General features: G+C 30.4%; 1 protein-coding gene and 1 long non-coding RNA gene across 3 annotated transcripts in view; one reads left to right on the forward strand and one right to left on the reverse strand.

The window, feature by feature from the left end:
- The window catches only part of Ent3 (equilibrative nucleoside transporter 3), a 143,489-nt gene that overhangs the window by 58,104 nt on the left and 69,267 nt on the right, over window positions 1-16,118 (reverse strand). The window lies entirely within an intron of this gene.
- Window positions 6,042-12,891, forward strand: LOC121122104 (uncharacterized). Its single transcript, XR_005865699.2, has 2 exons — window positions 6,042-6,850; window positions 11,753-12,891. It is a non-coding gene; the product is annotated as an uncharacterized lncRNA (long non-coding RNA).

A 16,118-nucleotide genomic window follows, 5' to 3' on the forward strand; every position in this document is an offset into this window, starting at 1 on the left:
GTATGTATTTATCTACGTCGAACCTCCAGGAAAGGCCAAGACTATTTTTATGTGGTTTTTCTATTATCTACTATTTCTCATGTCATATATATTGGAGAAAAAAATATAGAGAGAGGGGATAAGGAAAGATTACAGTTATATTTCTGGGGATTTGTTAAGATTTTGTATCTATCTACCAATTAAATGAGAGAGGAGAGTGAGTCAGAAATGTTTTCACTAGAAAAATGACATCAAATGATAATGTGATCATCATTTTCTAGCTATGCTCTCTTTCTTTTCTTTTTTCCCTTTAAACACATATTTTATCGTCATCTTACAAAGTAATGTGCCAGTCGTTTTTATTTACCAACTTTAACAGACAAAGAATTTAAGTTCATGGCAGGAGCCTGGGTGAGTTAGGAAACATGTTTATTAATTATTATTGAAACACAAAGAACATGATTAAGTTAATGTATCCGCCCTTGTAATTGATGGTGAGCTCCAGCAGACACTAAAGCTGCTGCAGACCCTCTGGATGTAATCGGAACTCAAGGCTATTGTGGGGTCTCCTACAGCCCTTGGACTCCACGTTCGCCCACATGGAATAGTCTAGAGAGTTGAAGTATTGGCTGTGCGGTGACCAAAAGTCCTTTGCCAAGAAGTACATATTGTCCTAGAGCCACTCTTGGGTTTTCTTTGCGGTGTAGGCAGGGGATCCATCTTTTTGGATCACCCAGTGATAGTTGCTAACGATGGATTTGATTCATGGAAGAACTTTGGTTTCCATAATTTTACGTATATCAGAAGCCCGTATCCTAGAGGAAACTACGCGGGATTCATGGCCTACCTGTTGAATGCAACCAAGCCTAATATCATCAATGAAGCAGGGTGTTTAGTGGTGGAACCATATCGTTACTCCTCTGTTACATCCCCAAATGCCACTTCTTGAGGATTCTGCCCGTTGAAGAAAAGGTCAATAGAAAAGGTCTTCTCATCAGAAAACATCACAGGTTACCTGTTTCCTCTTGCTTTTTTTTTAGCCCTGGACACTGTTTTTGGGGACTTGTTCATCTTCCTAGCCATATCAACAATTAAGAACTTTTTCTTGAAGGCCATTTCAGGTGGTTGACGGACACGGAGGGTTTTCTGCCTGCTCCTGAAGGGTGTCTGAGGTCCTCTCTGACCTTCAACTGCATGGATACATTGTAAATTGTCATTGTCATGGCCCCAGTCTGTTCCCAGATGGCCTTCTGGGACAACCCCGCTACAATTTTAATCCTCTTATCGTAGTCTGTGTTCATTGTGGCGACTAAGATAATTTTTTCCTTAGCGATTGACAGCTAATTATGTGTTCTACATCATTGATCTTCGGAACATTATAAAAAAATATTTCTTAACCTCTCAGAATTTGCATAATAGAGATGAGTAAATAATAATGGGTGGCCCTATAGAGATGTATTTATCCCAAAACATAGACATCTCGTAAGATCCAGTACTAAATCTTAAACTTTAAATGCTTTAATTTTAATATTTTTGCTTGAAGATAGCGTTATCTAGTGAAAAATATTTTTTTGATTTTTTTTTTCTAATTACTAAATTAATAATAATCTATTTAGAGTGTTTTTCTGGTGCAACATCATACTCAGTAACAGGGTTATAACAGCTGTAAAAAAGTTTAAGCTTGACATATTTTCGTAGAAAATTATATTAAAATACATTTTTTTGGTATGTTGGATTTGTGCAACGAAATGGATTTTATGGTCAGAGATGCAACAAATTGAACTACGAAGATTTTCCATGGGAAAACTTTTCCTAAATGATGTGTAAAAAATCTACTTTGGCTATCTTAAAGTTATTAATCACAAAGACTGCTTATATAAATGATATTATACATTTATTTAATTAAACCTTCATGAATAATAATGGGAGAATTATAATACGAATATTTAATTGAGGTTTTAGTAAAGGAATTCAATTCGTAAACTTAGCTACCGAGTCCTACATTAAAACCTTAACACTTTGAATTTATAACTTCAACAAGATATAATTTATTAATTAACATTAGAATTTCAACATAATTAATTCTTTAAATAGATGCGAGTCTGAGCTCTCTTAATCATTAATGTAGCCGTCCTTAGTGGCAATTATGCCTTGCAGGCAGAGGAGGAAGGGCTAGTACTCACTGCCTGTGTACTGCTCAGTCAGGGCATCCGGGTATTCTGTATAAGTTTGCCAGCACGTCATACATTCTCTTTCTATCTCGAAATTGGAGACAGCGGCAGAAGAAAGTTGAAATTAAATTCTCACAACATTTTAGAATTAATGAAATAACTTTAAAACGTTAAGCGAAGAAACGTAAAGTAAAGAGAATAATATTTTGACGGGTGAAGAGAAGGATAACGTCTTTTTCGAGTTCTTCGGATAACTTCAATTTGCTCGAAACACATTTTGCACATACAAATCTTTGGCACTGACTGCATTTATCCTTTGTTCTACTTTGTTTGGCTCTGGGGCATGACACAGAGCAACTTCCTCCCTTCTTATTTTCGAACTGATGATTTCTTTCTTCTTTGGTTCCAAAAATTTCATCACAGATTTCGTTGCAAAGAGGTTATGCGTCATTTTTAACAAGTTCTTCAATTAATTTCAGAATATATTCTCGCCGGCTAATCTTTACACCAGAAACTTCTTCGTAAAGAATATGAGAGTTGACTCCAATAAAATCCAGAAAGTTGTCAAATACTTGAAATGTCCATCGTTTTTAGGGAACATTAGAGGAATATTTTTGAGCCATTTGATCTAGAATATCTATTGTCTGAAATGGTATCTTGCTTTTGTAGGGAAGAGTTGCTCATCAATAATAATACAGTCATTTAAAATATAGTTAGGCTGGCAGTTCTCAATAAATCAGATATAAATGGTAGAAAATAATGCAAATTTGTCATTTTTCAGGCGATCAGATCTAGTTGACTTTTTATCAAATCTGATGTATCTTAATATATCATAATATCTATCTCTTGCCATCATTTTCAATAATAGGGCAGCCCCAATTTTTAGACCATATTGTTTTAGCTGGTGTGCCCTTTACCATAATTTCTCGGGCGTAAGAAATATCAAAAAAAATCAGTAGATCATTTTTGGTTAAAGTAAAACTATCATCATTTCTTTGTCGATGAGCTTCCGAATTTGTACAGCTTATAATGTTTTCTATTATGAATTTATCTTTGAATAGATAGAATGAAATGAGTGCTTTGTCTTTTTCGACTTGTTGTTTGGAAAATGGTGATAGGCCGGGTTTTGCAGAGAATACATTGTGTGAAGTGTGTACTCTAGGTGAAAGGGTGACAATATTTTACATTTAGTATCATCCTTACAAAACAAAACATTGCCATGATCTGAAAAGAATATATGTCCATTTGTATATTATATATTTTTCCTCTAACAATTTTTCTTTCTTGGAAATGTTGATATTTCAAGGGTACTGCAACAACTGATAATAATTACGCAGTCAATCTACAAGGTAAAAATTATTGTTCATTGTTGCACTTTGTATTGAAATAATAACTTCAATAGTATGGACTTCATTTTGACGTCCCCCGAGTTTCTAGGTAGTTTTGTTTATAGTTGCTAAAGTAATTATGCAAAAAGCTTAAAATTTTATTTAGTCGTAGATGGGAACAAAAAAATAGAAGTATCAAAGGGTCAGTCGTATAGGACAAATATTGTTAGAGTTATAATAGTTTCAAAAATGGAGTGGACGGTATTTTTACGTCCCCGTACTTCTAGTCATAAAGGGTTGTTTTGTTGTTTTTTTGCCTTTTTTTTTTTTGTAACTAATTGTTTATGCCTTAATATTTCGGAATATGAATAAATTTCAACCACTCATCCTTCATTCATTATTGAATTGCTAAGATTTCCGTGGAACACCCAGTAATTTAATATTTGTGTACAGAGGGTTTTCAAATATGATACATTTTTCAATTACGGGACCGATTTTATGCCTTATAATAATAATCCTGATATTTAGTCATTGATAGCCTAATGGCTCACTACATTATGCAACATTTTTTACCCACTGGCTAAATCCCAGATTTAGTATTGTAATTTAAGCCAGAAAATACAAAAAAGACTGTATAAATTTTAAATTTCAGTATTTTTGACTTTTAGGGCCTGTTTTTAAATCACATTTTAATATATATTTTCAATTATTAGCCATGTCTTGAAATCAAATAACTATATAAAGGAAAATTTCAGGTAATAAAAATTGATATATAACATTTCCCATTCATTAAAATAGATGATTTATTAAGTTATCTTGAATACAGTTTTCTACAAAATGTAGAAATCCAATAAAATACATTAAAAGGAAGGATCACATAAGAAAGCTAATATATATTTTTTTATATTTTACCTAAAACTACAAAATACACCTTGTAAAACAATTTCAAAAGATTTGCTTTCAAAGAGTTTAATTGATTTTTTCAGTTTAACTGAAAATATTATTTTAATATGAAATATTTAGTAACACAATGTAAGGTTGCGTTGGAATGTTTAAAAAATTAAATATTAATTTTAATTAATTAAATTCTAATAAATAATTCATATTTTAGAGGTAGGATTCATATACTTCATATAAGTATTTTTCATATCTATTTGTATTTATTGATTGGATGTTAGTAATCGAATCAACTTATTTATATTTAGTTCTTGAAATGTTTCTACTTCTAGAATATTAATTAATTCATACAATTAGTCAAAAAAAAGACTTAATTATATTTAGTTTTGAAACTAATTAAAAAATTATAATCAGTTTTCTTAGTTATTTTTTTTTTATCAGATGAAGTTTATTTTTTATTATCTTAATTAGTTTGTTATAATAATTTATTTGCAATAATCAAATTATAAATATATATTCAAAAAGACTGCTTATTCACAGTGCGTATAATAAATCAAAGGCTATGGGATTTTGAAGGGAATAAAGTTAATATAGTTATTACGAGTAAGTATAATTTTTTTTTAAATCAAATGGTTAAAAAAAAAAAATAAACTGGTTTTTTTTTATTATATATTTTTTGGTTGTTGGTCATTTCTCTAAAATGGCCGACTTCCATAACGCCGCCTTAAAACGCTTTATATACCTCTCTAAGCTTGAACTCTTCATAAACATTGTTTGCAATGGAAATTTATTTTTTACGTCCGTCCTACTGAGCGCAGAACTCATATCTCGTAAAAAATTTTCTTGATAGGCAAAGATGGATTCCATAATCATTTATATTAATGAGTGCATGTAGTATTCAACATTCTCAGAGATAATTCAAACTAATATCTTCATTTAGTTTATCAAATTATTTCATACAATGTCATCAAGAGTTACTCAAAGTTCTTAAACTCAAAATAATTTTAATGGTTCTAGGTCAATTGGCCTAACAAGCATCTCGCCGAAGGACAATTTTTCAAGCGGATATTTTGCAAAAAGGACCATTTGGTACATTTGGCTAAAAAAAATATATTTTTCGATATATGCTATTTCCCTTATTTAATCAATTTAAAATTATACTATTATAAATAGGTATTGTCCATATGTTATACATAATTGTCATATGGCTAAATCAATTAGTTCTATTTTGCAGAAAAATATCTTTTTTCAATATATTCATTAATGATCATTATATAAACACAAAACTGTATCATGTTATTGGAATGTAATTCGAGCCTGTACATAAAATTGTCAAGGGTCTGAAACCTTACATAGAATAACCCCAACCATACGTACCACAATTAACTAAATTAGATGATTATATGAAGTGTTGAATTACTTTATATATACAGTTTTTACAAAATATTTATTGAACAATTTCAGTAAATATTCGAAATCCATTCGTATCACATGCTACTATGCTTATATAATGGTCATTAATGATTATAATTTATAAAAAAAATATTTTTCGGCAATTTTACACTAATTTATTTACCTACATATATAAAATAAAACAATCATATGAAAAATACTTTTAATAATTCTATAATTTTAATTAATTTAATATATACAATCGCTTACTTAAAACTTACACACTTGAAAATGAAAAAAGTAAATAGCCTGCCATTTTTTCTTTATAAATTTAACAAAAATCTTTATTTATTTTTATCTAATACGTAGCCTATGTCAAATTGATTTTTTCTATTCTTCCACTATTGGCCTCACAGATGGTGACAACCCTCTTACGAAAATAGTTGCAAATATTGCAAATGAATTTTATGTCAATGGCACTCCACTCCTCATCAAAGGAAGCTTAGATGGCTTCAACGTTCGGGTGACAGATGATATGTGCGGCCAGAAAGATAAGTCGAGGGGATGGACATCCAGACTGTGTCCCATATTATCTCGTCCCAGAAAGCGATATTGCTACCTGAATAGGTCTGAATAATTTTGGGGCACTCTGAGTGGGGACCTCCTCTTGCTGAAAGACAACATTGTTGTCGGTAAATTTTCCTTGATCCAGTGAAGCAGGTTGGTCATGAAATCGTCGATGTACACGACTGCCGTGAGCCTTTAAACCTGACAGGAAACAGGTCAGGGAGCCAAAATCCTTAGCGCCATGGCTGATGCTGGTTGTTTAGAGGTCATCCCCATTTGAAGTTCCTTATTGAATTCCCTGAAGCTCACATAACGTTTATTACTGCGATTGTAGACCTCATTATAGGATTGTGATCTGCATGAAGAAGAGTTGATGTCCTTTGCCTTGAATCTCACTGTAATGATATTTCTTGCCCAATTTAAAAAATTCAAAAAGCAACAGGTGCTTGAGATACATGGCTATCTACACAATTACTGACAGTTTAAAAATCTCTCAAATCAATATAATACGAGCATGTAAGTTTCCACTTTATTTTAAATATCTTTTTTCTGCCAAATGTTTACAATACTTCTTTGGCAAAATGTAAATTCGGCAAATTGCCTTTTGGCAAAAAAAATTGCCAATAGTCCGCTCACATATCTTAATATTTGGAGGGTGTCTCCAGATTATTCCATGACAAAAACAACAATTTACATTTTTATACTTAGTATACATGTATACACATATACAAACATCACTGAAGTATTTGTATAGTCCTTATGACGTCAAAATTTATATAAATATCTTCATCAGAATACAAACATTACAATACAATACAATTTTATTTTAAAAAGTTAAAAAAAAAAAAATTTAAAAAAAAGAGTAGGAATGGGAGTTATTGATCCACAAAGTTACTCAAATTAATGAACTTTTATCTACCTATATATATATTTTTTTTTTTTTCAAAAGAGGGGAGAAATAAACTATTTCTTCGAAACTTGACACGGCAGGGGAAGTATAACAAATTGTTCAAATAAAAAATTGGAAAGTAGAATTTACCTTTACAAAATAAAGATATGTCTAGATATTTAATAATTTTTTTGTATGTATAGTAAGGTGGAGGAGCTATTTTTTAATTTTTTTAAATGTTGGTCCTTTATGGTTTCAGAATGTTCGTTTTGGTCTTAACATAGCAATTGCTAGATTTGATACTTAGTATGAACAATACCTATTTATATTAATATCATTTTAAATTGAATTAAAATATGTAATCGCATATATATCATATATTTAATACAATTTTTCTGCCAAATGTTCCAAATTTTTCTTCGGCGAAATATCCTCAGGTATAAACATTTTTGATAAATAGTAATAGTATAAAGATAAATAGATACGGACTACTTATTTCTTCATTGGCTTGATTTTAAATGACTTTGAAGGTTATTTCTTTATATGTGTGAATCATCTAAATTTTCTTTGCAAAAATTGTTATATTATTTGAGTTTATTTCATATAAATGTTATTTTTTTTTCTCAAATAAAGGTAAAAAAAGGTCGCCCAGGTAAAAATTCCCACTTTTTGTCTCACCTAAGTAAACAAAATATCTACTTGCAAAATTGATACATGTCAGTCAAATCCTTTGACTATAATAAACTAACGAATAAATAGAAGGCTAACTAGAACCCTTGTTGATTTGAACAGATCAATACAAATGTTCATTAAAATTACAAAAAATATTTAATAGCAATGTTATTTTAGTAAATTTGTTATTTTTAACAAATACCTATAATGAGTAGTAAATAGATGACTGTAAATATATACATAATTTTCTTTTAAATGTAAATTTTCAAAATTTTAATACCTTTCAATGCAGTTCGAAATATGCAAGTATTATCTTATGTCCCAGGAAACGCTGGGCAAACCTACTATAGTATAGATAATGTAAGAAGAGATGCGCAAATTTTTACTATTCTTGATTTTTTAACAAGATTTTTCAATATGTTACAGAAATCTATAACAAATTCACATCATATGAAAAACTCATGACAAAAGAATAATATGGAATTCATTTGCATAATTATAATCCCTATAACACAGTGTCTGAAAAGTCCTAGAAAAAACACGATTTTTTTAATGAGGGTTTTTTTAAATTAAATTACTTTTTTATCTTAGCGAAATAACTCCCAAACTAAAGAACAAATGATCATTAAATTTTGACAGCTTTATTTAAAAGGTTGGTACTAGCTGAAAATGAGGCAAATAAAAAAATAGCAACATTAATGTGTGAAATCCGGAACTTTTCAGTCCTGATATGTTATGAGGTGAGTTAAAATTAAAAAATGTAGGACAAAAATCAAGAAAAAGAGAAATGTCCAGTTTATTTTTTAGCATCATAGATATTAGGGCCGGTACGGTATAGGGTTATACCACAGTTCGGTTCAGTATCACCCTTACGGTTTGATACTTTTTTACCTTCGGTGTGGTACGGCGTATATCTTAAATATTTTGATGTTATAAAATTTTGGATATCATTTTTTTTTAACCTAATAATTCTAGATAGTGGGATAAAATTTTAATCCATATAATAAGAAATAATTTATTTATTTGTATATAGAGATAATGGTTTTCAATGTTTCCAAGTTGGTTTATCGATACCTATCGCAACTACAGGTACATCAGAATCAAACGGAATAATTTTTCGACAGCTGGTTATATTGTGATAGCTAATCAGTCTAGTTTATTACAGGAAAATGTAGACAAGCTCATATTTTACAAAAAAAATTATAAATAATAGTATGATATAACCCGTTTATATTTTATATCAAACTTTGTTTTTTAGACTAGTTTATTTATAAAGAAGATAAATTATTAAAGAAAAAACTTGGAAAACTTACTTCATTCTTTAAAAAACAACTTTTTAGAAAATATCATACTGAGCCACGTACTGTGAAGGGTGTACCAAGTCCGTACCAAACCATGGGTTCAGCGTATGTTACGTACAAGTACATATAGGCTTTGCATTCAAACTTCAAGGAAGAGTTGATATACCCATGAGTATATTATAGTTGAAAGATTTCATTTCATTTTAATCATGGGACTTAATTTTTCGCTAGATTCATCATTGTGATGATGAATCTAACTAGAATAATTTGTTGATAGAAAATTGACGATCGTTATTCAAAGAATCCAAGAGTACAAACTGATACTTAGTTTTGAAAAATCCATTCTAACTTGCTTTTGTATTGACAGGCAGCATATATAATTAATGTTCTTCTGCTGTCGATACAGTGTTACAATTGTCCATAGGTCGTATAAACATGTTATCAAAACATTATGACAAGGACACATAATTAATATTAGTGTGTTTATGGATTATTATACAGATGAAACAATGAGTTTCCTGCATTTTCTTTCCATGTGACACACACATCAATAACTACGTAAATTGTAGTAATGTGTACATAAGTCTGTAGGTACCCATGTACATCGTGTAATTGAATTACTTTTCTCTCTAAGGAAGGAAGGAACTCTGTTCATCTACAATCTGCATAAATATATATATATACTCTTCAATGCCTATGTTGAATAATAATAACAATAATGGAACGGAAACATATAAATGTAGAATTTATTGCATATATTAGGTAGAAAGGTACAAAGTGGTGTATTTTTCATATGCACGAGAGTCGTTTAGAACTTCCAATAGATGGCACTACTGGGACGTATAAGGGTTATGTTTAGTTAGTAACATCTCTTGGTAGAACACCCGCCAACTTTTAGTCAGATCAAATAGAGTGCTATTTCTTTCTGTTTGGCATTCATTTGAATCGAGGATTCCGTCGGAATGATTATGGCAACTCTCTTTTGGATTTGAAAGGAAAAATTGTCATTGACTATCTGAAAAAGAGTAAAACTATTAAAGATGCATATTATTCATCTTTATTGGACAGTTTGAAAATTGATTTGCAAGAACACACCCACAATTGGCCCACAAAAATTCCTTTCACATCACGACGATGCACCATCTCATACCTCAGCAGTTTTGATCACAAAATTAATGGGAATAGGGTTCAAACGGGAGATGCCCATAGCACTAGCAATCTCAAGCTCCTTAACTCTTCTGTCATCCATCCCTGTATCATGTATTGTATTCATTATTTCTTGAGTAGTAACAAAATTCTTCTTAGCCCATTTTTTGAAACTCACTCAATTTCTTCGATTCAAACTAATGCCAAACAGAAAGAAATAGACTGATCTGGCTGAAATTTGGTGTGTGTTCTTCAAAGAGATGCTTTTAACTAAAATTAACCTCAATACGCGCCAGTAATGCCATCTTTTGGACTTTCCACGGACTTTTCAAACGACCATCGTATAAAATATTCTGTTTTATTTTGAAATTTTATTCCATTCATTGTGTTTTTAAACTATTGAACCATGTATAATCGCTTATCTCCTTATCACTTATGTACAGGTTTATTAGAATGTACCGTAGTGACAAAAGTTGGGAATTTAGAATGGGTGGATATTCTTTATTTTGTGTTTTATTTCTCTAAACAAGAAAATAACTATCAAACGTCAAAAAATTGGTCTCTCTTCGAAGTGCTTTGATTTGAAAATAAATAAAGTACTAATGTATATTAGATAATAATATATAAGACACTTGTTATAAAAAAAAAGAGATTTGATTAATAAAATTAAAATAAACATAGAAATAAATGTACGTCATACGCGGTACAAAAAAAAGAATATTTATTTAAAGGCAGCATGTTTGCAACTAAAAAACTCCTACCATGAGGCAAGTGAGAGAAAGATTGTTTAAATATTGTTGCATAATATATATATATCATCAATAATAATATAAAAATCCTGTAACTGGGTTGAAATCGATAATTTTAGAGAAATAACATCAAAATTTCATTTTTTTTTTTTACATTTTACAGATTTATAAATCAAAACAAAAAAAATGAAAGACCATTTTTTTGACGTTTGCTGGTTATTTTCTTATTTAGAGGAACAAAATGAAAAATAAATAATTATCGTACATCATAACTTTTTATTTACTAAAAAAAAAAAAAAGGCATGAAAGCTTACAATCAATTGGATATAGCTAATTCTTTCCAACTATGGATTTATTAATTTTCAATTATTAAGAATTTTAAACAGTTTATCAAGAGATTTTCAAATTGGACTATTCCTTATCAGAGCCTTGATAAGGGCAAAAGAAGTATAAAAATCGACACTAAATAACAAAATAAAAAGTATATTTTATATTGGTGTATAATGCCGTGTTATTCATTTTTATGTGCAGGACATGTTGGGTTTTTGTAAAAGTACAATGTACAAGTTACAAGCAAAAAATAAAAAAAAATCATTACAAATAATGAATTTACGTTATATTTGTAATAGACACTATTAATTAATCGATGATTTTCTATTAGAAGGTCGATATATGAATGATGTAAGGAAATGGGTAAATATGGATAATTATTTTATGGCAAATAAGAAAGCTCAAGAGTCCAGAGACAATTCATTCGCAAGTATATTATGAATACGCAGAGATGATAAAAAGTCAGAACTTGGACTTGTAGTTACAGATCCAAATCAAGTATCAAGTCTTTTTGATTGTGTGATCAAGTAAAGTTGTACATCTTCAAAATATGGACTCAAGTCCAAGTTGAGTCGTAAGTCTGAAGTCCAAGTCCCCACCTCAGTGAATAAGTAGTACAGATAGATTTTAAGAACAAACGTTAAAGAAATGGTTCATTCTCTTTTATTAATGATCCTTTTTAAAAGATCTGATAGGATTCTTAGACAAGTATGTTTTATATATGAATGAGCCTATAATGATAAAAGTTGCATCTTAATGTTAATATTCCAACTACAAAAGCTTATATTTCTAAATATAGTCTTACTTAAAGTATGATATTGATTAATAGAAATGATTCGAATCAATAAACATCTGCCCGATTTTTCTATGCTTAATCAATCTGTAATTTTATTGATCTTATTATATTTATGTTAATATAACTAACTAACAAATGTTTAATATGTATTTTTGTTTAACATATGTAGATTTTATAAACTTTTGAATGATATGAAAGTCGGTTTGTTGACCTAACTGTGTAAAAAAATATAAAAAGAGCTGTCAAATTTGGACTTAAAAAGTTATTACATTTTAAAAAGTCTAAGCTGAACAATCTGCAAAAAATAAAAGTTTCACAGATTTAGATCTCAATACGGAAAGAAAAACAATAAAGCAATTATTTAAAGATACTTAAATCTAAACTGAGGAACTTGTACATTTCAAAATAAATTAACATGTTTAAGATTTTATAAGAATATTAGTTAAGGGAGTTTGTTTTCATTTTGTATAAAAATAACATACATATATTTTATATTTTTGTCCCTAAGTGTATAATATGACATTTATAATAATTTTTATTTTATTTTACCTAAAACTTTGTGTATTTTCAAAAAATAATTATTTTATATAATTTCATTCTCAAAAACCTACTACGAAGTAGATGTTAAGACTAATGCCTTTGTCACAAATGAAATACAATACAATGCAATACTTTTTACCGGGTTTAGTACTTAAATAGCCCACCTACAATATGGATTTCATTTTGAAATGTTAAAATTATCTACTCATCGTAAATGAATTTGCTTGCAAGTCACTAACCTCACTAAGTGCTCCATACTTTTTTAATCGTTTTTCTCCCTCCATTCTGATTAATCAATATCAATTTCAACGCGTCAGCATATGAAATTTCGTTTGCAGCACAAAATTTAAGGCAAACTCTTTCTTCGATTATTTCGTTCATTGCAAAAATCGTGGAGGTAGACTGACTTATCCAGCTGTTACAAACAAACTGGTCTACAAATTGAACTCACACTTGAGATCATAATGAAAAACAGTGCTGCTGTCTCAGAAAATAAATGCCTTTAAGTACCTTCTGTGCGGGAAATATAAATTAACAATTTTTCGGGACTTTTTACAGAATAATAACGATAGATAGAGCATAAATTTTTAATTCCTTTTATCTTGTTGCTTTCCTTTTGATATTCATTAGTTCAACATAGTCTTTAATATGAATTGTAAAATAACTTGGTTGTTTAGGTCCTCAAAATGGCGTATTTTTCCTCTACCAATGAAATTGGTAATTAAAATGGTTGATGTTATTAGTAAAAAAAGTGTCAATATGCAACTTGCAAACTATATAAACCATTTTTGTAATTTGTGGGTTTTGATCGACAAATAACATGAAAAAAAAAATAAATGGATGTTTTGAAAGTAACGATACTGAATGGAAGTCTGAACATAATGGCTTAAGAATTCATATGACCTTTTTCTCTCTGAATACTAATACTTTCATCTTCTTCTTTCGCGACTTGTCTACATTTATTTTTATTCATGTTCCAGTTATACCTGAACTTATTTTTTTTCTATATTTCCTCCTTCTAAAACATATAGGATGAACTTTCTATTTTCATTTATTTTCTTCAACCCAACATATTAATATAATATTGTACTCTTTAGATATCTACATTTTGTATGTTAAATAAATCTTATCCTGAGTAAACAAAATGTTGATACGAATAAAATAAAAAAATAAAATGCCAAGTATGAAATATGTGCATTCTATACAATCGCGGGAAAAACAAATTAGGAGTTCCCCATCAGAACAACCAATGAGAAAAATATTAAGATCGCTTTTGAGGAGGGAAGACCTTTCTAATATTTTGTCCTTCGTATACATAAAAGGTCGTTCAGTTAAATCCAGAACATCTTTAACTACATATTGTACAATAAGGAAAGCATTTAACTCGGTTATTTCAATTTCAATGTGAGAATTTGAGCCTAAGCTTTAAGTTAGTTGTGTAACTTTTAATTCAAGACAAGTATTTATGATGGAGAAGACCTGAAAAAAACACAATCATCTAATTTGCTTGCGTAGAACACAGCCCGGCTTACATCATGATTCTCCTCTGGTATCCAAAGAGCATAGTCTACGACGACTGGGACGGAAAATAATGAAGATGGAGAGATGATGTTCTAAATTTTCGTATCTTTTTCACAAAAACCACAATTCGAAAAATCCGAAACAATTAATAATCAAGAATAACTCCGAAAGTATTCAAGAAAAAGGAAGAAAAAAATTATTTATATTCGTATATGTAAAGAGTGGTCCGGATCAATTGGGAAAATATTTAAAGGCTTATAATGAACAAACTAGATGGGGTAAAAACATTTTTTTTTAAATAAGAAAGCTAATTTAAATGAAATTCAATAATTTATAGTGAAATCTGTCTTTCTTGATAACCTCGGGCAAACGGTGCCGAAACCTTTAGTATGCCCGGGAGACCTCGTGGGGATCAAAATTTGCCATTGTATGGGTAATAGACTTCTTTAGAGTCAGAGATAGAAATCGCGTGGGTTTATTTCTGGGCAGTTTGCAGGCCAAAAATCTTGTCTCCAAAAGTGAGGACGTTTTATGGCCGAGACATCCTGTTTTTTTGATTTTTTTGCCTTGTGGGCCGGTGCCCTGTCTTATCGGAAGTTGAAATTTCTTCCTTTAGCTACTTTATCCATCCAGAGAATTTAAAATAAAAGTACAAAATCAGAACCAGTACAATAGCAAAGCTGGATCTGGACGTGGTTGCTTGTACCTGCCAAAGCTTCCGGCGCCTTGTGGTCAAAGTTATCAAGAAAGGCGGAATTTCACTATAAATAACTGAATGTCATTCAATATAGCTTTGAAATCATTAAAAAAAATATAGGTTTGTCCCATCTAGTTCGTTCGTTATAATGATTTAAATGTTTTCCGAATTTATCCAGACCACCCTGTATTTAAATAGATGAAGGAAGAGGAATTCATTATCATTGATAAGGTTAAGAAAGCAATTTTCCATAGCTTTATTCCTTTTATCAAGAAACGCTAGATTAGTTTTGAAGAAAAGATGAACAACCTAGTTATCTATATATATAAGTCCCTACATAATCAGAATGACTAGTGATAAGAAGTCGCAGATAAAAACCATTCCTCAATGGTTGTTCCATTATCAATCTCTCCAAAAATCAATTTCAAATTACATAGGTAGAATGATAAAAATACCCTAAATAGAAATACATTGCAGAGCCCTCAATTATAAAGTAACAGACTAATGTAAAAGAGACAGTTTATATTAGGGTGGGGAAAAAGTAATTTTGTATATCCTTTTGTACGCTTTTTTTTTTGCTAAGTATATCTTGTTCATTAATAGTCACATCTGATTATAAGATCAAATGTTGTAAAGGTGTAATATATACTACACACACTTTTTGGAAAGTATTGCGCTTGGCTGGCTCAGTCGTGAATTATCGTACGTCGAGTATGGAGGTCTAAAAGGAAGAAATTAACCAAATTTTACATTTTTACTATCTGAAAGTGAAAAATGCGTCATTTCTAAGGCAGATTGTGACTGGCTATAAAAAATTGATCACTTGCGTCAATTTCAACGACAGAAGTCGTGGTCGAAAGCCAACGAAGCAGCCCAGACCGTGGCAAAGTCAGTATTGACTGTCAAGAAGGTGTTGCTCTGTGTTTGGTGGGATTGCACGGAATAATCTACAATGAGCTGCTCCTCTGTGGCGAAATGCTCAATTTTGCCCTCTATAGTGAACTGCTCCACCTTTTGAAGCTGACAGTCAAACAGAAGCAACCAGCATTTGTGAATAGGACACGACAAGACGTCATCAAGACAACACCGGTCCTGATGCATCTTTGATGACGCCCCAGAAGCTCCATGAGCTCCGATAGGAAG

This window comes from Lepeophtheirus salmonis, chromosome 1 (assembly GCF_016086655.4).
Source record: "Lepeophtheirus salmonis chromosome 1, UVic_Lsal_1.4, whole genome shotgun sequence".
Classification (NCBI taxonomy): Eukaryota; Metazoa; Arthropoda; class Copepoda; order Siphonostomatoida; family Caligidae; genus Lepeophtheirus; species Lepeophtheirus salmonis.